Source organism: Capricornis sumatraensis, chromosome 21 (assembly GCF_032405125.1).
Source record: "Capricornis sumatraensis isolate serow.1 chromosome 21, serow.2, whole genome shotgun sequence".
NCBI classification, from domain to species: Eukaryota; Metazoa; Chordata; class Mammalia; order Artiodactyla; family Bovidae; genus Capricornis; species Capricornis sumatraensis.
Genome location: NC_091089.1, coordinates 13,645,668 through 13,671,312, shown reverse-complemented (window position 1 = coordinate 13,671,312; position 25,645 = coordinate 13,645,668).

The window sequence follows — 25,645 nt, the reverse complement described above, 5'->3', positions numbered from 1 at the left end:
CTAGATAGTAGAGAGCAGAAAATATCAGAGGCTTAGAGGGGAGAAGTGAATCCCATGAAAATACTGGATCATGCTATAGTTTCTGTGCAGAGGAGAGGGTTACAATAATCTGGAATGATCTGGGTATTACTTTTATATTATAGAGGAAGACATGCCACTATCACTTTAAAAGACATACATCTCTTGTGAGACCTTTTCGGATTTTAGAAGAAATAAACCCTAAAGTTAAAAATATTATGCATGATATGACATGTGGTCTAAAATGCTGTACTTTAATTTGAACACAGAACAAGAAAAAAAGCTAAAGTGCCTATCTGTTTCACACTAGAATGTGAGCAGTTTTCATATTTGGACCTTATCATTGAACCAATAGGATTGGTTGATGTGTGTTCAATGGATAGACTGTCATATGCAAGTTTTGTCAGGGACTTATATCTGAACCCCAGTGACTGTACATAGGTTTGTATGGCCAAAACTATGATTTTTTCCAGTAGTCAGGTACAGATGTGAGAGTTGAACCATGAAGAATCGATGCTTTTGAATTGTGGTGTTGAAGAAGACTCTTGAGAGTCCCTTGGGCTACAAGGAGATCAAACCAGTCAATCCTAAAGGCAGTCAGTCCTGAATATTCATAGGAAGGACTGATGCTGAAGCTGAAGCTTCAATACTTTGGCCACCTCATGTAAAGAGTCAACTTATTGGAAAAGACCCTGATGCTTGGAAAGATTGAAGGCAGGAGGGGAAGATGTCAACAGAAGATGAGATGGTTAAATGGCATTACTGACTGGATGGACATGAGTTTGAGCACACTCTGGGAGACAGTGAAGGACTGGGGAGCCTGGCATACTGTAGTTCATGGGATGGCAAAGAGTTGGACATGACTGAGCAACAGGGCAACAACAAAGTGGCTGCACGTGGGATTTGGAAGCAAAGGCATGCCTTCTTCTCCAAAGAACTACTCTACTTTTGAGAAACATTTCTTTGCATTTCTACTGAGTCCCCCAAATGATTTGCCTGTGCTGAGAAGCACTCCATGGCCCTTTCGAAATGGCTTAAATTGTATCAGTGATAAGTGAGTCTTAAAGCTGCACAAGTTGTAACAGAACTCCCAGCTTGCCTCCTTCTACTGCAATTCTGAGTGACCACCAACAATCCTGGAATCTCCAGGGGTCTCCCCTGTGATCTGTTTACTGAATGGGAAATATGTGAACCTGGTTTAGAGAGAACTCTGCCTCAGAGCAGGTACTCACTTCAAGATGACGGTAACAGAATGACTACCCCATTCAGGATCAGCCTTGATTAGCACATTTAGTTACTCACCTCACTTGGAAAGAGAGATGACCTGAGCATGAAATGAATAGTGACCTAAGCTTCTGCTGGCTGTTCAGGGATTTGGAGAAAGATTAGGTTCCAGTTACAAGGGATTTGGGGAAAGAGGAACGTCAACCCATTCAGAAACATGCTATTATATGTGTGCAGTGTGGATGCCTTCCAAAGGTCCCTGAGTACAGAGGAAGCACTTGATAATCAGCCAAAGATGTGACCCAACTTATCCACTACTCCATGTAAGGAGTGAAAATTCAAACTTCAAAGCCAACAGAGATGTAGCTGTGGTTGTCAGTGTCTCAAGGAAGATTATTCTATTTTACTGTTTTTGAACACTGACATGCATGACGCAGTCAAGCTTTCTTTCTTTTTATTTTTTTAATTTTTTTGGCCTTGAGGCATGTGAGATTTTAGTTCCCCAACCAGAGATTGAACCCATGCCCCCTCCACTGGTGTGCAGACTCTTAACCACTGGAACACCGGGGAAGTCCCTAGTCAACCTTCTTACTTTGCCCATGGTGGATGGATGTGTGAGTCTTTCCTCTGTAGAGTTACTACAACTCTTTTAGGAACCAAACGTTTCAGAGAGGTTTCCATTTTAACCCCCCATCTTGCAATCGAGAGCAGTCATGCCTTTTCTTTTCCATGCTTGGGTTTTAAAATCCACTAATCACTTTCTGCATCCCTGCCCTTCTCCACCAAGACAGGATTACCTGCCCTCCTCATCAAGTTGGAAACCCACCATTCTTGCTCTCAGTGACCTCTTCACTGCTGATAACTCTCACTTCCCTTTCTTTGTGGCAAGCATGTGATTGTTGTTGTCATTTAGTCGCTAAGTTATGTCAGATTCTTTTGCGACTCCCTGGACTATGGCCTGCGGGGCTCCTCTGTCCGTAGGATTCTCCAGGCAAGAATACTGGAGTGGGTTGCCATTTCCTTCTCCAGGGGATCTTCCTGACCAAGGGATCAAACCCACGTCTTCTTTGGCAGGTGGATTCTTTACCACTGAGCCACCAGGGAAGCCCCTCTGGCAAGTATTGTTGTTCAGTCACTAAGTCATGTCGACTCTTTGCGACCCCATGGGCTGCAGCATTCCAGGCTCAAACTCATGTCCATTGAATCGATGATGCTATCTAACCATCTGATCTTCTGCTGCCTTCTTCTCCTTTGCCTTCAATCTTTCCCAGCATTAGGGTCTTTTTCAATGAGTCAGCTCTTAACATCAGGTGGCCAAAGTATTGGAGCTTCAGCATCAGCCCTTCTAATGAATATTCAGGACTGATTTCCTTTAAGATTAACTGGTTTGGTCTCCTTGCTGTCCAAGGGACTCTGAGGAGTCTTCTACAGGACGACAATTCGAAGGCATCAGTTCTTTGGTGCTCAACCTTCTTTATGGTCCAGCTCTCACATCCATACATGACTACTGGAAAAACCATAACTGACTACACAGAATTTTGTTGCCAAAGTGATGTCTCTGCTTTTTACTATGCTGTCTAGCTTTGTAATAGCTTTTCTTGCAAGAAGAAAGTGTCTTTTAATTTCATGGCTTCAGTCACCATCTGCAGTGATTTTGCAGCCCAAGAAAACAAAATCTTTCATTGTTTCCATTGTTTCCCCATCTATTTGCCATGAAGTGGTGGGACCAGATGCCATTATATTATTTTTTTGAATTTTGAGTTTTAAGCCAGTGTTTGTACTCTCCTCTTTCACCCTCAAGAGACATTAAAATATTTTTTATCAAGTTAATATTTAGTTAGCATTTGTAGGTATTTTATAGAATTGTTTGAATGTTGCCCTGGTCAGCTGTGAGATGACTCATGTCTTTCCAATACATCAGACCTTTTTAATACTCATTTATATTTTATTTGCATTACTAAAGTTTGCGTGTAGAATGCATACAGCTACATAGTGATTCTGTGTCTAGATTTAAGGTATAGTACATATAATCATGGTGATTATAATAAAATCTATTATATAAAATTCTGGTTTTAATGCAGAACTTAATATGACAGTAATAAATTTTAAATTGCCAATTTAAATCCATTTAGAAATCAGGAGTCTATTGTCAAATCTTATGACTCTATTCAAAAACAAAGTATAACAGGATTACTTAGTTATAGCATATTTTCTTAAAACTAAAATTGTAGGCACTGATATTTATCTAGAGTTTGAAAAGTATTGGTCAGTGCATCTAACCTCAAATGCATGCTTAGTTGCTTCAGTTGTGTCCAACTCTTCATGACCCCATGGACTGTAGACCACCAGGGTCCACTGTCCATGGGATTTTCCAGCCAAGAATACTGGAGTAGGTTGCCATTTCATTCTCCATAATCTCAAATAACTTAGCTATTTTGGCATATTGGTATTATAAATTATTCCTTCTAATTTATTATAGGCGACCTGGAGCTTTAGAGGCTATGGTATAACTGCTTGTAAAATCTGTAGTATGCAAGTACACAAAATAAATGTAAGTGCACACATATTATAAAGACTAAATGAAGGTCTCTTAGAGACTTTTTTTCTTAAAATGATGTTTCCTGGAACTGTCTTGAAAACAAGATTCTAAACACATTAACCATGATTGGGCAGTTTGCAGAAGCACTAATAGTGAAGGGCAAATAAAGTGCCTTTTCTAACTAAATATTAAGTTAGCTCAACTTCAGTGTTGCCCGAGTTGCAGTATGCATTATAGAATACAGAGCTAATTGCCTTAGTGTTTCAACCCTCCAAGCAGTGCAGATGTTATGCAAATGTTTTAGTGCTCATTTTCAGAAAGTAAACAATTGTGGTAAATTTTGCAAGGGTATTTTCTTTTTTCACATTAGCACTAAACTTCCCAAAATTGTTGTTAGCTACAATGTTAGTGCTCAAATAAATTGAAATTTTTGTGGGGCAAAAACCTGTCAGATATGGAAGTAAATGGATTTTTTTTTCTAATTGTGAAATCCTGTTACGTTAGAAAGCAACGATGGAGTTAAATAGAACAATTAGTATGATATAGGCATCCTAATTTGATGAAACACATTATTGGTATCCACAGACAACAAGAACCCACTCCAGTATTCTTGCTTGGGAAATTCCATGGACAGAGGAGCCTGGTGGGCTACAGTCCATGGGGTCACAAGAGTTGGACATGACTTAGAGGCTAAACAACCACCACCACCACCATCTTTAATAAGTATATAATACACACAAATTTATTTCTTCACATAAAAATTATACTTAGAAAGCTTTTAAGATTTTTCATAATCCTGTGGTTATTTTGTGTTAACAACAAAATTGAATTTAGGAAAAACTAACATTATTACCAAATTCTTATAAGATGATTTTGGAATTCAGTAGCAAACTAATTTGTAATCATTTGTAAGTATAGCATCTGTGTGGCTTAGAAATCTGAATCTTAACCGTTTATAAAGATTCCTCTCACAAGAAGGTAGAGTGTCGATATTTCTTGATTGTGGGAATTTGAGAAAGAGGGTATTATCTGTTTCCTATTGCTCCTGTAACAAATGACTACAAGCTTAAAGGCTTAAACTCATTATTTTAGGCTTCTGCAGCTCAAAAATTCCAAACTCAAGATGTCAGTGGACCAGTGTTCCTTCTGAAGTCTCTAGGAGAAGGTCTGTGTCCTTGTCTATCCCAGTTTCTAGGGGTCAACTGCATTCCTTGACTCCCAGCTCATTCCTCCCACCTCAAAGCCAGCAAAATAAATCTTCAGATCCTTCTCTCCTTTCTGTCCTTTGCTTCCATTGTCACACTTCATTTTCCTCCTCACCCATTTCCTTAGGAGGGTCTTTGTGATTACACTGGGCCCATCCAGATCATCCAGAATACTCTCCCTATCCCAAGAAACTTAGGGACTTCCCTGATGGTCCAGGGACTAAGACGTTATGCTCTCAATGTGAGGGTCCCAGGTTCAATCCCTGCTCAGGGCACTAGATCCCACAGACCACCACTAAATGATGCTGCCTGCCACAGTGAAGACAGGAGATCCCACATGCTGCAAGCAAGGCCCGGTGCAGCCAAATAACAAATAATACAAGTTAAAAATAAACAGCTAAATGAATATTATTAGGAGATTTAGCTTAGGCATATCTGCAAAGTCTCTTTCCCATGTGTAGTGGGTGGCCTCCGAAGATTTGTCTACCTGGAACTTCAGAATATGACTTTATTTGCAATGATCTTTGTAGATGTAATTAACGATCCCAAAATGAGAACATTGTAGATGAGAGTGAGCTCTAATTCCAGTGAGAAGTATTTGTTAAACAACCAGAGTGGAAAGGGGTGGGATAAACTCTCCCTCAGAGACTCCAGAGGATTCAACCCTGCTAACATCTTCATGCCCAAACTACTGAACAATTGCACTCATCTCACACGCTAGTAAAGTAATGCTCAAAATTCTCCCAGCCAGGCTTCAACAGTATGTGAACCGTGAACTTCCTGATATTCAAGCTGGTTTTAGAAAAGGCAGAGGAACCAGAGATCAAATTGCCAACATCTACTGGATCATGGAAAAAGCAAGAGAGTTCCAGAAAAACATCTATTTCTGCTTTCTTGACTATGCCAAAGCCTTTGACTGTGTGGATCACAATAAACTGTGGAAAATTCTGAGAGAGATGGGAATACCAGACCACCTAGCCTGCCTCTTGAGAAATCTGTATGCAGGTCAGGAAGCAACAGTTAGAACTGGACATGGAACAGACTGGTTCCAAATAGGAAAAAGAGTGTGTCAAGGCTGTATATTGTCACCCTGCTTATTTAACTTATATGCAGAGTACATCGTGAGAAACGCTGGACTGGAAGAAACACAAGCTGGAATCAAGATTGCCAGGAGAAATATCAATAACCTCAGATATGCAGATGGCACCACCCTTATGGCAGAAAGTGAAGAGGAACTAAAAAGTCTCTTGATGAAAGTGAAAGAGGAGAGTGAAAAAGTTGGCTTAAAGCTCAACATTCAGAAAATGAAGATCATGGCATTCGGTCCCATTACTTCATGGGAAATAGGTGGGGAAATAGTGGAAACAGTGTCAGACTTTATTTTTCTGGGCTCCAGAATCACTGCAGATGGTGACTGCAGCCATGAAATTAAAAGATGCTTACTCCTTGAAAGGAAAGTTATGACCAACCTAGACAGTATATTAAAAAGCAGAGACATTACTTTGCCAACTAAGGTCCATCTAGTCAAGGCTATGGTTTTTCCAGTGGTCATTTGTGGATGTGAGAGTTGGACTGTGAAGAAACCTGAGCGCCGAAGAATTGATGCTTTTGAAGTGTGGTGTTGGAGAAGACTCTTGAGAGTCCCTTGGACTGCAAGGAGATCCAACCAGGCCATTCTGAAGGAGATGAGCAGTGGGATTTCTTTGGAAGAAATGATGCTAAAGCTGAAACTCCAGTACTTTGACCACCTCATGTGAAGAGTTGATTCATTGGAAAAGACTCTGATGCTGGGAGGGATTGGGGGCAGGAGAAGGGGATGACAGAGAATGAGATGGCTGGATGGCATCACTGACTCAATGGACATGAGTTTGAGTGAACTCTGGGAGTTGGTGATGGACAGGGAGGCCTGGCGTGCTGCAATTCATGGGGTTGCAAAGAGTCGGACATGACTGAGCGACTGAACTGAACTGAACATCTTCATTTCAGATCACCATACCCATAAGAGAATAAGTTTCTATTGTTCAGAGCCCCTCAGTTTGATCATCATTATGGAAGCTCTGCTGCTCCTGCTGCCGCTAAGTCACTTCAGTTATGTCCAACTCTGTGGGACTCTGCCCCACAGACAGGAGCCCACCAGGCTCCCCTGTCCCTGGGACTCTTCAGGCAAGAACACTGGAGTGGGTTGCCATTTCCTTCTCCAATGCATGAAACTGAAAAGTGAAAGTGAAGTCGCTCAGTCGTGTCTGACTCCTAGCGACCCCATGGACTGCAGCCTACCAGGCTCCTCCTCCCAAGGGATTTTCCAGGCAAGAGTACTGGAGTGGAGTGTCATTGCCTTCTCCTATGGAAGCCCTAGGAAACTAATATACCATTTAAGGTTACATAACACAGGATCTGGGGATTATAGGATGTGGAATTTTTTCAAGGAGCCATTGTTCTGTGTACCACAAAGTACAAACATCCTACCAAATTTGAGAAATTGCACTTACATCCTGGTGTGTTATGTTGTCCTGTTTCTGTCTCATCAGCAAAGATGGATGCTTAAAAGCAATGTCTTCGCATCTCCTTTCTTGGGTGATAATGATGTGATATTCAAACATAACTAGTGTCCAGTAAACAATGTTATTCCCTATGAAACAGCTTGCTAAAGGGCTGATGATGACAAAAGTTTGGTGAGATCACATTGAAAGATACATATTCTGAAATCTTTGTATACTGGTTCTGTAATATAGAAATATTTACTATTCTTTTTGTATTGGTCCTTAGCTGCAAGAACAATGAAATTCATGAAAAGTAGTTTATTAACTGAAATTCTCTGAACAAGACAAACCCCAGTACCATTACCATGTTTTCTTTATGAGCTTGGATTGATTTAAGCAAAAGTCAGGTTTAACTGGACAAGGCAATGGCACCCCACTCCAGTACTCTTGCCTGGAAAATCCCATGGACGGAGGAGCCTGGTAGGCTGCAGTCCATGGGGTCGCTAAGAGTCGGACATGACTGAGCGACTTCACTTTCACTTTTCACTTCCAGGCATTGGAGAAGGAAATGGCAACCCACTCCAGTGTTCTTGCCTGGAGAATCCCAGGGATGGGGAAGCCTGGTGGGCTGCCATCTGTGGGGTCGCACAGAGTCGGACACGACTGAAGCAACTTAGCAGCAGCAGCAGCAGGCTTAACTATTTCTCCATTTGTTTTCCAAAAGTTAATAGCTGCATCTAAAAGGCCTGAACTTTAATTTGGCAGTGAGTTATTATGAAATCTTCTACAGGACCCCACAGTGTTAGATTTTTTTTGCTCACAATTTCACTTTATTAAAAGTCTTAGTGGTAATTATAAATCTCTGTTAAATCTAAGCATAGATCTTTTCCGTACTATACAAAGATATTTATTGACTAGTAGATCAAATAGAATGGATTTGAAATACTATCAATAGCGAAATTACAGTTGTTATTTTATGTGTTGAATTTGAATAACCCCAAGTCAACAGTAAAAAATTACAGACATCCTTTGCAAAAAATGCTTAAACACTGGTTTATCCAGTTTGCCAATAATTCACTACAGGTGTTTCCAATTTAATCAGACATCTTTTCACAACTACCAATTAAGTCTTTTTGTTGGGTTTACAAGATAATAGCTAAAAGGCAACCACTCCTGTAGCTATTCACATCCCCACTTACATCTTCAAACAATAATGATATACATACATGTAAAATAGAATATGCCTTCTCACTGTTTAATGTTGGACAATACAAGGTAATTCAAACAGACATATTTAAGCACAGTTAGGTAATAAATACCACATACAGACATAGCTGAGAATTAAGCATTTAATACTTGTGACTATAATTTCTTGCTGCCTTGAATTTCTTTTCAGAAGAGACATGAAGTATAAGGGTTTTCTGTAGATTCTATTTATAGTTGCCTGTTACAAGAACATATGGAATGTTATGACTAATTGAACTTAATTGAATTACAAGGGGCTCACTGTTTCTCAGAAACGTCATTATCTTTTGGTCATGTAGTAATAGATAACCAGCAAGAGAGTCATGAAAGCATTCTGCAAAGACCAAATACTGCGTGTACTTCAAATAATACTGATATTTTGGAAGAGAGGTCATCTTGTTTTGTAGAACAAAATTGTAAAATCTTAGATTACTTTAAAAATGAATGAATAGACAAAATCTATGATGTTATTTTAGTTATTCTGTGATTTAGGACAGAAATTTTCAGTACAGAACTATTTATACTACATTAAATCTCTTCTGAATATTGCAATGTTTCCCTTTTAAAAATTACATGAATCAAATACCATGCATATCCCTAGATCACTGGATTACATGCAGATGTTTTGATATGTTCATAGAAGTATAAACCTCTAGGTACTCACAAGGCACAGTAGTACATACTTACACCTGTGTACACAATAGTACGTATTTGGTCACTTAAATGTTTTCATCTGTATTGTTATTCTAATGAGGATGACCTAATTTTCTTTGATTGAAATAAACTGTTACTAATTATATAGTGACTTCCTAAAAATACATCTAGAGGTATGCATCTTTTAAGCTAATAAAAGTCATCATCAAAGAAGAAGCTGATCCATGCTTGCTAATATAATTATTAATAAGTTCAAATTAGATATAAGTAACACCTAGTATATTACTCTTCAAAAATGCAGGGTAAGAAAAGTGAGTTTACATAGAATTTCTTATTCTACAGACATTATTTTTTAAGACACTTCCTTTTTTAAAAAAAGAAAGAAAAACTTTTTATTTGGTATTGGAATATAGCCAATGTTGTGATAGTTTCAGCTAAACAGGGAAGGGACTCAGCCATACATATACTTCTCTCCATTCTCCCCCAAACCCCCTCCCATCCAGGCTGCCACGTAACATGGAGCAGAGTTCCCTGTGCTCTACAGTAGGCCCTTATTGGTTATCCATTTTAAATATAGCAGAGTGTACATTTCCAGCACAGACTCCCTAACTATCCCTTCCCCTCATCCTTCCCAAAAGCAACCATAAGTTCACTGAGACACTTCCTTTTGAATATTACAAATATAAGGGGGTAAAATTAAAATAAAAGAAGCATGAAAACAAGAGCTTCCCTGAGGAAGAGGAGGAAAAAATAAAAGGAAGGACAGAAAGGACACTCATCTCACACGCTAGTAAAGTAAGGCTCAAAATTCTCCAAGCCAGGCTTCAGCAATATGTGAACCATGAAATTCCAGATGTTCAAGCTGGTTTTAGAAAAGGCAGAGGAACCAGAGATCAAATTGCCAACATCCGCTGGATCAGGGAAAAAGCAAGGGAGTTCCAGAAAAAGACCTATTTCTGCTTTCTTGACTATGCCAAAGCCTTTGACTGTGTGGATCACAATAAACTGTGGAAAATTCTGAGAGAGATGGGAATACCAGACCACCTGACCTGGCTTTTGAGAAATCTGTATGCAGGTCAGAAAGCAACACTTAGAACTGGACATGGAATGACTGGTTCCAAATAGGAAAAGGAGTACATAAAAGCTGTATATTGTCACCCTGCTTATTTAACTTATATGCAGAGTACATCATGAGAAATGCTGGGCTGGAGGAAGCACAAGCTGGAATCAAGATTGGCGGGAGAAATATCAATAACCTCAGATATGCAGATGGCACCACCCTTACGGCAGAAAGTGAAGAGGAGCTAAAAAGCCTCCTGATGAAAGTGAAAGAGGAGAGTGAAAAAGTTGGCTTAAAGCTCAACACTCAAAAAACTAAGATCATGGCATCTGGTCCCATTACTTCATGGGAAATAGATGGGGAAACAATGGCTGACTTTATCTTTGGGGGCTCCAAAATCACTTCAGATGGTGATTGCAGCAATGAAATTAAAAGATGCTTACTCCTTGGGAGGAAAGTTATGACCAACCTAGACAGTATATTAAAAAGCAGAGACATTACTTTGCCAACAAAGGTCCATCTAGTCAAGGCTATGGTTTTTCCAGTGGTCATGTATGGATGTGAGAGTTGGACTGTGAAGAAGGCTGAGCGCCGAAGAATTGATGCTTTTGAAGTGTATTGTTGGAGAAGACTCTTGAGAGTCCCTTAGACTGCAAGGAAGTCCAACCAGTCCATCCTAAAGGAGATCAGTCCTGGGTGTTCATTGCAGGGACTGATGTTGAAACTGAAACTCCAATACTTTGGCCACCTTATGCGAAGTGCTGACTCGTTGGACAAGACCCTGATGCTGGAAAAGATTGAGGGCAGGAGGAGAAGGGGACAACAGAGGATGAGATAGTTGGATAGCATCATCAACTGGGTGGACATGGGTTTGTGTGGACTCTGGGAGTTAGTGATGGACAGGGAGGCCTGGTGTGTTGCGGTTCATGGAGTCACAAAGAGTTGGACCTGACTGAGTGACTGAACTGAACTGAACAGAAAGATGAAGGAAGGTAGAGTCATTAACAAGAAAAACAAGAAGAAAGTAATTCCTGAACCAGTACTGAGTGGCTGTGCTGTGCTTAGTCACTCAGTTCATGTCCAGCTCTTTGCCAACAGATAGACTGTAGCCTGCCAGGCTCCTCTGTCCATGGGATTCTCCAAGCAAGAGTACTGGATAGGGTAGCCTACCCCTTCTCCAGGGGATCTTCCCAACCCAAGAGTTGAACTGGGTTTTCCTGCATTGGAGGTGCATTCTTTACCAGCTGAGCTACCTGGGAAGCCCCAGTAGTGAGTGGAGATTCCATTATTGCGTTATCCGTGTGTGCTTAGTCACTCAGTCATGTCTGACTCTTTGCAACCCCATGGACTGTAGCCTGCCAGGCCCCTCTGTCCATGGAGATTCTCCAGGCAAGAATACTGGAGTGGGTTGCCCTGCCCTCCTCCAGGGGATCTTCCCAACCCAAGTCTCCCACATTCAGGCAGATTCTTTACCATCTGATTCAGCAGGGAAGCCCTCATCATTATTGGATGTTTTTAAAACCCTGTTTAATTATACAAATATTTCATTACTTTCTCCCTTAATTTGCTAGGGCTGCTGTAACAGAGTATGACAAACTGAGTGGTCTGATAAGAGAAATTGATTTTCTCATAATTCTGGAGGGTAGAAGTCCAAGAGGTAAATGTCAGCAGGGTTGGTCCCCTTCTGTTTCAGGCCCCTCTTCTTGGCCTGTGGATGGCTGTGCTCTGCCTATGTCTTTACCGCTTCTATCTATATCTGTATGGGTCCAGGTCTCCTTTTCTTGTAAGGGTACCAGTCATATTGGATTAGGAACCATCCTAATGGCTTCATTTTAACTTAATTACCTCTTTAAATATCCTATCTCTAGAAAAGGTCACATTCTGAGGTAATGAGGGTTAATACTTCAACATATGAATTTGGGGAGACACAGAATTCAATTCATTTATATTTTCCCTGAAATCATGCAAGATGGCATAATGCATAATATTAATAATATGTATAAAAAGTGTAACATAAAGATTTAGTCCAATTATTTGGATAGTTTGTGGATGAAAAAGCCATAATGATTACTTAAAAATAATAATAATTAACTCACAAGCTCCAAATCAGTTAAAAACATGGTGCAGTTTTTGTTGTTGTTGTTGTTTTCTTAATAACTTCCCTCTCGTCCAGTTTTCTCTGTTGTCTTGGTTTAAAGTCACAGGAAGTGCATGGAATAACATCAAGTTTACACATTTGTTGTTAAGTAAAACCTTTGTAAGAGTCACTTCAGACCTTTAGCAAATTATTGCTGAGCTGTGGCATTACAGGCACTGAGAAAAATTCAATGATTTTCTGCTCTATTCAGTTACAAAAAAAAGAAACCCTAAACTACCATTCCTGAATAGACTTGCTTGAAAGAATTCCATCATATATAATAGTGTTATTGTTTGGCATTATTTCCTACAGAGAATTGGTTTGGATAGAAATAATATGAGCTAAAATACAAAGATTTTTCAATGATATTCCCTGTCATCAGTTGTTAAATGAACAGCATTATGTCATGTTTATAAAGTACTAAAAACATTTTAAAATACCTAATACCTTTAAATAATTATCATTTCTGTGAATAGAAGATAAGATACTATGGCATATTTTAATGACTATGAGTGAATCACTTTAACAGACTTATGTAGATCATTTCTAATAAGGGTTAAAAGAATATAGAAAACCATAATTTACCTTTGTCATCGACAAATAAGACAAATGATCAGCCTTAGTATACATTTATTTTCTTATTTTCTGTGTTACAAGATTCAAACCTCTTTCTTGTAAAACTTTTCAGAATCATAAAAAGCAGCTAATTGATTTAAGTAATTGATAGACTCGAATTTCAGATTTGGGGAGAACTGAAATCATGTAACCAAAAAAAACCCACTTTTTTTTTTTAATTGCAGGATAACTGCTTCACAATGTTGTGTTAGTTTCTGCTGTAGAGCAACGTGAATCAGCTATAAATATACATATATCCTCTCCCTCTTGAGCCTCCCTCCACCACTTTTATTTTCAAATGAAGAAACCAAGGACTATACAGGTTGACTCCCTGTTCAGTAATAGAAGAGGCTCTATGAAAGACAGAAATGAGCATTTTGTATAATTCATCATTTCTAAGAGTTTATGCATAAAAAGACATGTGAAAGTGAAAGTCTATCAGTCGTGTCTGACTCTTTGCGACACCATGGATGATACAGTCCATGGAATTCTCCAGGCCAGAATACTGGAGTGGGTAGCCATTCCCTTCACTAGGGGATCTTCCCAACCTAGAGATCGAACCTAGGTCTCCCACATTGCAGGTAGTTATAAGTATGTTACACGTTAAATAAGCAAACATAATCATGGCAAAATGAGCAATTGCCATAAATAAGCCATTTTAAATAACACGTATTCTATTTGTAAGAACATGAATGGCACATGTGAACACAATTTTTGTCAAACAAACCAAAATCTCATTTCTATACTATTTTCTAAATTTCAGAGTTAGTGTATAACAGCATACTTTTTAATGCTGTCTTGGTTACTAAAAAAGTAAATGGCAAAATGTCAGGGATTTTTGTAGTTTAATCCAGCTTTACATTTGAAAGATATCAGATTATGTGGTTTTTCAAAGGTCAGTATATTGAAAACTCTCAGGATTGGAAGAAATCATTCAGGTCATCTAGTTACTCCCCACCCAGTTGCTGACAAGTTTCTCAGTGACTGAACTGCAAAAAGACCATTTGGGTTTTATTTTTCCTTATGACATGTATATGGGCGGCAAATAGTTGTTTGAATTTTGGAAAGATTAAATTAACTTCATCCAAAATGCCTTTCAACTTTGTTTCAGAATTCACTTAGAAACTCCTGAAATAAAATACATAGGAACTTCTTACTATCTTAACTCTTCTAGTTGCCATAACAACTTCTGAAATTTTCCCAAAAGTCTATGTCTGCTATGACAAATCTGCTCATTCTTGCAGGAGCAAACATTTGAGATGTGTGAATCTGAGAGTCTGCTGGGTGAGTTACCCTTGGATCTCAGCTGTACCCTAACAGGATCGAGCCTTCTATTTGTGGCTGTGGATCATCATTTGTATAGGCTCCTCATTTTTAAGTTAAAAAGAAAGTCTTATACAGACTGTAAAATCCTGGGGGGAAAGTAGATGAGCCAAAGACGCCTAGGAAAAAATTCAATAACAGAAACTTTGGTATCAAAATTTATTGAGAGAGGTCTGCTGCTGTGCTTAGTCATGCAGTCATGTCCAACTTTCTGTGACCCCAGTTACTATAGCCTGCTAGGGTTCTCTGTCCATAGAATTCCCCAGGTAAGAATACTGGAGTAAGGTTGACATTTCCTACTCCAGGGTATCTCCCTGAAACAGGAATCGAATCAGCGTCTCCTGTGATTCCTGCAATGGCAGGTGGATTCTTTATCACTGAGCCACCAGGGGAGCCCAAGAAAGGTGTATGTATGCCTAAAAACCATAAGCCCCGTCATGCAGGATACTTGAGCACTGTGTAATATTTCTGAAGTACTAGATAAACATTGTTGCAGAAGACGGAGAAGCCATAGGCAGGGTGTTTGTCATGGAACATCTTGTTGATAGAGCAGAAAGTGTTGGAGGATAGAAAAAGAAGATAAAACAAAGTGAGATGATTGAAAGGACTGAGTTACAGAGCAACTTTCAAATGACTTGGGAGATTTTAGTATAGTTCATGACTGTAACTTGAAGGTCACAGATGAAGCAACTTATTTAGAATATAATACTACATCATACTTTTCTGGTAACAAGTTAGCTACATTGCAGATAGTCTGATTTGATGGAAAGGGCTGTTTGGAAACAAATGACACCTTTTCTGATCATTTCAGATGACTGAAAGTACTGGCACCTTCAGTGCTCAAATAGTCTCATCCTTGCTCGACTGTAGAAATTGTGAAGATAGAAGTAAAACCGTTGTTAGTATATCACTCCCAAAACGCCAGTCCCTTAAGTTAATGTTGAGAGGGTAATTCCTGTTGTAGAGTATTCAAATCATAAAGCCGAAATGAGAAAGGAGGTTACTTAATATTAGAGAAATTTGTCGCACAATAGGAAAATCTTACAAGTAGCATTCACTGATAATATGCAACTCTTCATGAGTTTATTGATTTAGGGAGGAGTTACCAATCAATGGAGGGGCTTCCCAGGTGGCTCAGTGGTAACGTATCTACGTGCCAATGCAAAAGATGCAAGCTCAGTCCCTGGGTCAGAAAGATCCCCTGGAGAAGGAAATGGCAACCTACTCCAATACTCTTGCCTAGAAAATCCTATGGACAGAAGAAGCCTGGCGGGCTACATTCCATAGGGTCAAAAAGATTCAGATACAACTAAGCATCCACTGATTTATGGAGGTGATAAATGACTTGTTTGCTTCCTAATACATGATTATTGAAACCTTTGGGACCAGATTGTCTTACAACCATCCCAGCATATTCTAAGCAGTGTCTGCTTCAGGGTGCAATGGGAATGATATGGATTCAATAAAGGATTCACAAAAGAGTTTTGGCATCGAAGAGACATTCAAGCTTGAAAAGTTTCACAGCAAAAAATAGAGAAGGGCAGAAAAATGTTTTTACCATTTTCTTGCTGATTTCCAAGGTGTTTGGGTACAGTCTGACTGCTTCACTCTCAAAGGATTAAATATATCTTATATTAATATCTTCTGGAAAGGCCAGGGTTTAGTGAACATTGAAAATGTGGCAGAACTGCCAGATCCGATAATAAAGCATTCCCTCCTAATGTATTCATTTTCATGCTCATCACTGATGGGAGGAAGAGGAAGATAAGTAGCTATGAATACTAGATGCCAAAAATTTAGTTGAAATTTTAGGTTATACAAAAATAATCTTGTTAGTGAGCCTAATTATAATATGAGCAGATGTGGCTGTAATGACAAGTTGGTCTTCTAACAGGGTTCTCGGAGTTATCATCTTCAAGCATATGGGTTTCTTGGATTTGGTCATGGATGAACCTTTAGTCAGCACGGTTTCCCTACCTCCTTCGCTGGAATGAACTTTAACCAGCCGCCTGTACACAAGGCTACTGATTCCTTCAACTCTGCCCTCTCATTGATTTACTTTGCTAAGTAGCTTCAGTCGTGTCTGACTCTTTGCACCCCTATAGACTGTCACCCTCCAGGCTCCTCTGTCCATGGGATTCTCAGGGCAAGAATATTGGAGTGGGTTGCTATTTTCTTCTCCAGGGGATCTTTCTGATAGGAAAGAATTGAATTGAATTCATGTCTTCTGTGTCTCCTGCATTGGCAGGAAGGTTCTTTACCACTAGCGCCACCTGGGAAGCCCTGTCCAAGCCTCATTTAAACAACCCCTCTATTGATAAGGAGCAGTTTTGCTCCCTGTTATTTGAATTCCTTATCTGTTCATATCATGATACTTTTATTCTTAACAACAGATTTGAATGACCATCCATCACAGTTTATGACTGTTGTCCTTATGTAATTTCAATACCACAACACTTACATTCAAAACATGGAGTTTGTGTCTTAAAAGACATAGTCATTATAGGTATAGCAAATATTTATTGCAGTTTAGAGAAAAATGGATTTATGCTTGATACTGTGTACAGAATCATGTTATGCAAAAAAAAAAAAATAATAACCACCAAAGTCCATTCATTGAAAAATAACAGTTTAATACGTGTTCAACTCCTCTGTGGGTTTTCATATAGCGATTTGACAATGTTCTCAAGATATGTGAAGAAATTTGGCATTTTGTATAGACTGGAATAGAGAAGGAAATGGCAACCCACTCCAGTATTCTTACCTGGGAAATCCCATGGACAGAGAAGCCTGGTAGGCTACAGTTCATGGGGTCACAAAGAGTCGGACACAACTGAGCAAACACATACACACACACACACACACACACACACACACACACATACAGACTGGAAATGTATTACTATTTTTCCTATTTAAGTGAATGGTATATAAAAGCCCACTATCTAAAAATTCATCATCCAGTCTATTTTCAGGAACTGATTAATTATGATAAATGAGGAATATTTGGGCTACCATTTGTTAAGGAGGTGAACAAGAGATTGAAAGAGTATTCATTGATTTTTGTATATTGCACAGAGCATTACTGAGTTTGTATTGTTCATAGAAACAAGGTACAATAAGGAGAAAGTCTAATCCTTCTAAGCCACTATTTCTGACTCAGCAGTAAAATTGCTGGTCAGCATCCTTAGATGAAATTGAGGAATGAATTGTGTTTATATATCATCGAATTAGAGCAGTGTTTGTATTTATCTGATTTGTGTTACATACTATTTTCTCTTTTAATTATAGAACCAACAAGGGCAAATTTATTAATCTTCTTGGAAAGAAAATTGTTTTGTTTATTTTTTAATCTGGCATAGATTAACAAGTCTACTTGTATGTCTAACAGAGAGATAATTGTTATAAAAATATAATGAGTTATCAAGATTAGTATTATTTCACTACCATCATACGCTGACACAGCTTTCACTTAAGTGCACAGAATAAATGAATAGATCTCTTCTATGAGCGAGATTCAGCTGGGCTTTTATTTGATCATTCTGTTGCCTGTAATAAACCAGGGCTTATTCAAATAGAGTGAGCCAGCTCTTCTCTTTAAAGCTGAATTAGGAAGCATTTGAACAGTGGGTGAAAGCATGGAGATTGCATCTAGCATGCACTGCCTCCATTGGTGGGAAAAAAACTGATGCCAACTGAGGACATAGATAAGGAAGAGCTGGATGACTTTGAGAAATTAACAATGCTTCTTCCTTTTTCTTTAAAATAGAGATTTGAATTTTCATTGTAACAACATTCACATTTGAGATTGATCATATAAATGTTGAATTTTTTCAAATTCCACAAATATTTAACTGAGGAAATAATAAAGAAGTGTACTCATCACATTAAACAAGGATACAAGTGATGCTTCATAGGGGCCAAGTCTCAAGAAGTTATGGCCAATTTGTGATCCAATTTATCATTCATTTCTCTTTACATTAAGTGGATATGTTCGTAGATCATTCATATGTATCAGGTTCAGTACAATACGATAGATATGTATTTGGTTCAGTTCAGTCTCTCAGTCATGTCCGACTCTTTGCGACCCCATGGGCTGCAGCACACCAGGCTTCCCTGTCCATCACCAACTCCCAGAGCTTACTCAAACTCATGTCCATTGAGTTAGTGATGCCATCCAACCACGTCACCCTCTGTTGGCCCCTTCTTGCCTTCAATCTTTCCCAGCATCAGGATCTTTTCTAGTGAGTCAGTTCTTCGCATCAGGTGCCCAAAGTACTGGAGCTTCAGCTTTAGCATCATTCCTTCCAAAGAAATCCCAGGGCTCATCTCCTTCAGAATGGACTGGTTGGATCTCTTTGCAATCCAAGGGACTCTCAAGAATCTTCTCCAACACCACAGTTCGAAAGCATCAATTCTTCAGTGCTCAGCTTTCTTTATAGTCCAATTCTCACATCCATGCATGACTACTGGAAAAACCACAGCTTTGACTAGATGGATCTTTGTTGGCAAAGTAATGTCTCTGCTTTTTAATATGCCATCTAGATTGCCATCTATGGGGTCGCACAGAGTCGGATATGACTGAAGCAACTTAGCAGCAGTAGCAGCAGCAGATTGATCATAGCTTTCCTTACAAGGAGTAAGCATCTTTTAATTTCATGGCTGCAGTCACCATCTGCAGTAATTTTGGAGCCCCAAAAATAAAGTTTCTTACTGTTTCCATTGTTTCCCCATCTATTTACCATAAAGTGATTGGACTGGATGTCATGATAGCAAGGAATTATCTTTAATATTAAAATATAAGACATCCAGTATATTCTTAAAATATAGCCTATACCAAAGCTATATTTTTTTTTTTCTTTGACAAGAATTGATGACTCACCTATTAGAACAAATCAAATTCTGGCATGGAGTGCCACTCATACATGACTACCAAAATGCTGTCTTCCCACTAAACCAATATGCTAACGTTGATCAAATAGATTTAGTGATCATGCATTTCAAGTTTTGAATTGAAATTTGTTGAGTTCAAATAATTTGTTACAGAGTACAAATGGTGATAACAAACCACTGTTTCCTCTATTTCTTTATAATTATTTTCCTTTAACCAGTAAACCTATTTAGAAGAAAAGGCAATTTACAAGAGTTTGGATAAACTCCAGGAGTTGGTGATGGACAGGGAGGCCTGGTGTGCTGTAGTTCATGGGGTCGCAAAGAGTCAAACACGACTGGGTGACTGAACTGAATTGAATCAATTTTTAAAAGTCATGAGGACGGTATTAAATCTGTTCATGTAAATTTATAAAACAGAGAAGAGGAGAAATATTAATTTTATGGTGTTCTGTTTTCTAAACTTGAACTTACTGGGGCTTCCCAAGTGGATCAGTGGTAAGGAATCCTTCTGTCAATGCAGGAGACATGGATTGGATTCCTGGATCCAGAAGATCCCCTGGAGAAGGAAATGTCAACCCACTCCAGTATTCTTGACTGGGAAACCCCATGGACAGAGGAGCCAGCTGGACTACATGTAGTCCATGGGATCACAAAAGAGTCAGGCATGACTTAGCAAATAAACAACAATGTATATATGTGTTAATTCACTTATTCAATTATATGTTCAATTATTCATATTACTTGTCAGTGAATATCTGGTGACTGCTACCATGTGTTAGCTATGGTGCTATGTTTTTGTTCAGTTGCTCTGTTCTGTCCGACTCTTTGCAACCCCATGGATGGCAGCATGCCAGGCTTTCCTGTCTTTCACCCTCTCCTGGAGCTTACTCAAACTCATGTCCATTGAGTCAGTGATGCCATCCAACCACCTCATCCTCTGTCGGCCACTTCTCCTCCCGCCTTCAATCTTTCCAGCATCAGGGCCTTTTCCAATGAGTTAGTTCTTCACATCAGGTGGCCAAAGCTTTGGAGTTTCAGCTTCAGCATCAGTCTTTCCAATGAATGTTCAGGACTGATTTCCTTTAGGATTGACTGGTTTGATCTCCTTGCAGTCCAAGGGACTCTCAAGAGTCTTTTCCAACACCACTAGTGAAGCAGAACATGTTTAAACACGTTCTTGCTGATCACATATAGTTCTGTTCTTTTTTTGTTTGTTTATTGCTACTTGCGACTGTTTTCAACTAAAGGTAGAAACTTGCAAATAACTTATAAAAATACTTATTACATGTACCCCTTGTTAATGCATGCATTTTGCACATTTTCCTTCCCAGTTTGTAGTTTTCCTTTCAATTTTGTTTGTGATGTTTTTAACATCTGGGGTATGCCACCATATCCACTGGCTCTTTCCTTTATATACTCAAGCTGGTTATTTTACATTTGGTACTGTACCTAGAAATCCTATACCATCACAATAGCATATAACCATCTACATTTTCTTTTTAATATGTTTTGGGTTGTTTTTTTTTTTCCCTTCACATTTCAAGTCTTTGGTCTCACTGAAACTTATGTTGGCATAAGATGTACAGTAGGGTCTCTTTCTCCCTCTAATGATTAGCCAGGCCTTCCAGCACTATTTGGCAAAAAGCAAAGAAGAACTAAAGAACCTCTTGATGAAAGTGAAAGAGAAGAGTGGAAAAAAAGTGGCCTAAAACTCAACATTCAGAAAACTAAAATCATGGCATCTATTCCCATCACTTCATGGCAAATAGATGGGGAAACAATGGAAACAGTGAGAAACTTTATTTTCTTGGGTTCCACAATCACTGCAGATGGTGACTGCAGCCATGAAATTAAAAGACATTTGCTCCTTTGAAGAAAAGCTATGATCCATCTAGACAGCATATGTAAAATCTAAGACATTACTTTGCCAACAAAGGTCCATCTAGTCAAAGCTACGGTTTTTCTAGTAGTCATGCATGGATGTGAGAGTTGGACTAAAAAGAAAGCTGAGCACTGAAGAATTGATGCTTTTGAACTGTGATGTTTGAGAAGACTCTTGAGAGTCCCTTGGACTGCAAGGAGATCCACCCAGTCCATCCTAAAGGAGATCAGTCCTGAACATTCATTGGAAGGACTGATGCTGAAGCTGAAACTCCAATAATTTGGGCACCTGATGCGAAGAACTGACTCATTTGAAAAGACCCTAATGCTGGGAAAGATTGAAGTTAGGAAGAAAAGGGGACAACAGAGGATGAGATGGTTGGATGGCATCACCAACTTCATGACCATGAGTCTGAGCAAGCTCTGGGAGTTGGTGATGGACAGGGAAGCCTGGTGTGCTGCAGTCCAGGCGGTCACAAAGAGTCTGACATGACTGAGTGACTGAACTGAACTGAAGCAGGCACAACTTTTGACCTTAATTTTTTGAAGTGGAAATCAGAAAAAAAAAAAAAAAGGCGATCGTGTGTTTCAGAGTGATTCCATGGGAGCTGCACACAGGTTCTGCAGCCAGACTTGCTTGGCAAGAGCCACCTTCCCACCCTCCCCCCCCTACACACACACACACACACAGACACACACACACACACACACACACACAGGAGTCCAGGGATTCTCGTGCTATGCATGGTGATATAAGCGTAAAGTATACTACATGCTTGATCTTTTGGATTTACTGGACTCAGGCAACGTAACAAATAGGCAATCTCAATATAGGTACTCAATATAGATACTAATATAGAGGTGAACTCAGAGTAGGAAAGTACCAATTTCCCCGTCATCAGCCCATCATGGGTCCCATTGGGCTAAAATCAAGACGTGAGCTGGGCTGTTTTCTTCTGGAGACTTTAGGGCAGAATCTATTTTTTTGTTCTTTCCAGTTGTTGACTGTGAGATCTCCATTTCCTCCATGGCTGAAGTCATTTCTCACCTTCCAGAATCCACCCACGTTTCTTGGCTCATGGCTCTCTCCACTTCAAAGCAAATAACAGAGTCAAATCCTTCTCTCAGCCCATCTCTCCTGTCCCTTCCATGACCATATCTCTCTGACCAACCCTTTTGCTTTCCTCTTCCATTTTTCAGGATCAAGGTGATTATGTTGGGCTCACTTGGGTGAGTATAATGTGCCAATCTTAGCTGACCATCAACTTTAACTATCTTCAACCTTAATTCCCTTTGACCACATAGCAAAATGTATTCATAGATTTCAGAGATTAGGTCATGATATTGATATCTTTGCAGGGCCGTTATTCCACCTATCACAGTATTTCTATTCATTTCAGCATATATACTTCTAGGCAGATATAATTATTTATTAATGCTCTAATCTAAAAATTCTTCTGGAGATTGACAAAATTTATTTCAAAATAGTCCCTCCAACTTCATTGTAGATAGTTCTCCAACATATGAAGTGATTCTGTTTTGTCAATTATTTTGTGTCAATAATTACTTTTTGGATCTAAAGTTACTTTTCAGAGCTTCTTCTCTTTGTATTGACCTTGAAGTAGTGTTTATTGGATTATATTTTATAGTACTACCCTACAACCTATTCATATAACTTCTTATTTTTCTACTTATTAATGGAATGATTTTTTCATTATAACCTTTATTAATACGTGTACTTTTTCATCTTCTTTATAATATCAGATGTTTAGAGTTTCTCTTTCACTTTACCATTATTTTTCATTAGTAATTAATTATTCAACCTCATATGAACCCCTCAAAGAGACTGAAAACAGTACTTTCTATCAACAACAGCATTCTCTTTATCGTATAACTATTTTTTACCTTCCTTATGGAGCTTCTAGAAAACCACCCTACCCTAAGCTCTAAAGCTATTCTTACTTGAGGTGGGGACGTTTTGACAGGGTTTAATCAATGCAGTGATATGTCTAAAGACTGTTCTCAGAATCTTGACCTTGTGGAGAAGGAATGGTGTGGCTCCATCTACTGTTTGGAGACAAGAGAGTTTGCTATTGCCATAGTCCAGCTGAAAAGTATGAAAGGATCCAATAAACCTTTAGAGATCAAGGTGCTGCTGCTGCTGCTGCTGCTGCTGCTGCTGCTGCTGCTGCTGTGTCGCTTCAGTCGTGTCCGACTCTGTGCGACCCAATACACAGAGGCAGCCCACCAGGCTCCCCTGTCCCTGGGATTCTCCAAGCAAGAACACTGGAGTAGGTTACCATTTCCTTCTCCAATGCATGAAAGGGAAAAGTGAAAGTGAAGTTGCTCAGTCGTGTCCTACTCCTAGCGACCCCATGGACTGCAGCCCACCAGGCTCCTCCGTCCATGCGATTTTCCAGACAAGAGTAGTGGAGTGGGGTGCCATTGCCTTCTCCAAGAGATCAAAGTAGGAGGAGTTAATGACTTCATTCATGATAAATGGGAAGAAAAAGAGTCAAAGATGATTTTCAGGTTAGTGCCTAATTCCCTGATGATGAGTCCTCATATATAAGATAAGAGGAAAAGCAGGTTTTGGGGGGTTGGATAAATTCATCTGGGGACATACCCAGGTCGTAATATGAATGAGAAATGAAAGAGTTAAGACATGAATTTGAGACTCTATAAATTCTGTCCATAAAAGCAATTAAGATTACTCAGGAAGAACAGAGGAGGAAAAGAAACAACAGAAAATACTGCAGAACACTAATATTTAAAGTATGGGGGGGGGAAGAGAATATAAGAAAGCATATGCATCATAAACGCTCAGAATGGCATGTTATAGTGGAGGCGAAAACTAATTCCAATAGACAGGATCGTTTTTCTGTCGGGTAGTTCAGATAGGTCAAGTAATTTGACACCTGAAATGTAACTGTAGGAGTTGGTAGAGCCCAGGAACTAGCAGATTTTATAATCCATAGTAGAAGGTCTTGGAAAGTTTAAGTGACATACTCAAGGTTGCATAGCCAATAAGTCAGGGAATATGATTTTAGTGAACATTGTTGAATCTTTCTAGTGAACATTATTATCGAAACTTTGTCTTTGGGCTTTACTTTCACCACCAGACCCATTCACAGCTGAGCATCTCTTCCACTTTGGCTCAACCCCTTTATCCCTTCTGGAGCTATTTCCCCACTCTTCTCCAGTAGCATATTGGACCCCTACTGACCTGGGGGATCCATTTTTTCAGTGTCATATCTTTTTTTTGCCTTTTCATGCTGTTATAGTAAATAAATAAACAAAACAACCAAATGAACAAAAGTAAAGCAGGAAAGTAATAAATATTTATTAGTTCCTGTGGGAAGACTTCTAAACTTGGAAGCTTTAGAAGGAAAGTAGAGAAAAAAAGATATATTTTCATAAAAATTGATAACATCCACATATAAAACAATAATAGCAACCTAAGAAGAAACATAGTATCTTTAAATGATATATTTATAGCATCTAAATTTTAATTTAAAATATACTAAGCTCCCACCAACTTTTCTTTAAAACATCTATGATGACTCAGAAACACCAAATCTCACAAGAACACTGAAAACTACAAAACATTGCAATAATCTGAGAGGAAGTACAAGACCTACGGGGCTGAACTGAGAATCACAATTGGCAGCTGACATGAGCTTTGCCAATTGGAGCAGATGGTATGAATATGATTTGGTTCTGTGCCACAACCTCCCCCTGGTAAGAGAGCAGAATCAATGCCAACAAAAAACTTGGAAACCGCCCTCCTACTGCATAGATATAAGATTTTCTGGGGATCATGGTGTACCTGCTTTCCAGTTGCTGCTCTGTCTCAAGTACCACTCATTATGCATAATGTAAGATTTTCCACGGAAGAATGAAAACAGACACTAGAATTGATAGATTGTATCCTGTGAGGTGTTGAACCAGCATGTTGTGCTTCAAGCTGTACCTTACTGGGGATTAAAGTTTTTTTTTCTGAACTCCTTTAGCCTAGTGACAGAAAAAGATGGCATAGGGTTTTTTTGAGACTATTGTACTTCAATCAAGCAGTATTACACTATGTAAATATCTCCTAGCCCAGATAATGGATCTAATGATCCTCTCATCAGTCTAATGTATACAAATGGAGAAGCTCAGGTTTGCTTGGTTTTTTTGTTCCCTATTAAACTGGGTGGTGTGAGAGCTTTCTGTTTAGAACACAAACAAATGCTATAAACAGTCTTATGCTAAAACAGTCTTCCTTACGCCATTGGCTTGAGCCACACAAAACTCCGCCAAATTGCCGCTTGAATGTAAAAACGTAAGGCTTCCGTCCAGCAATCCTTTTCTGATGCCATCTAAGTGTAC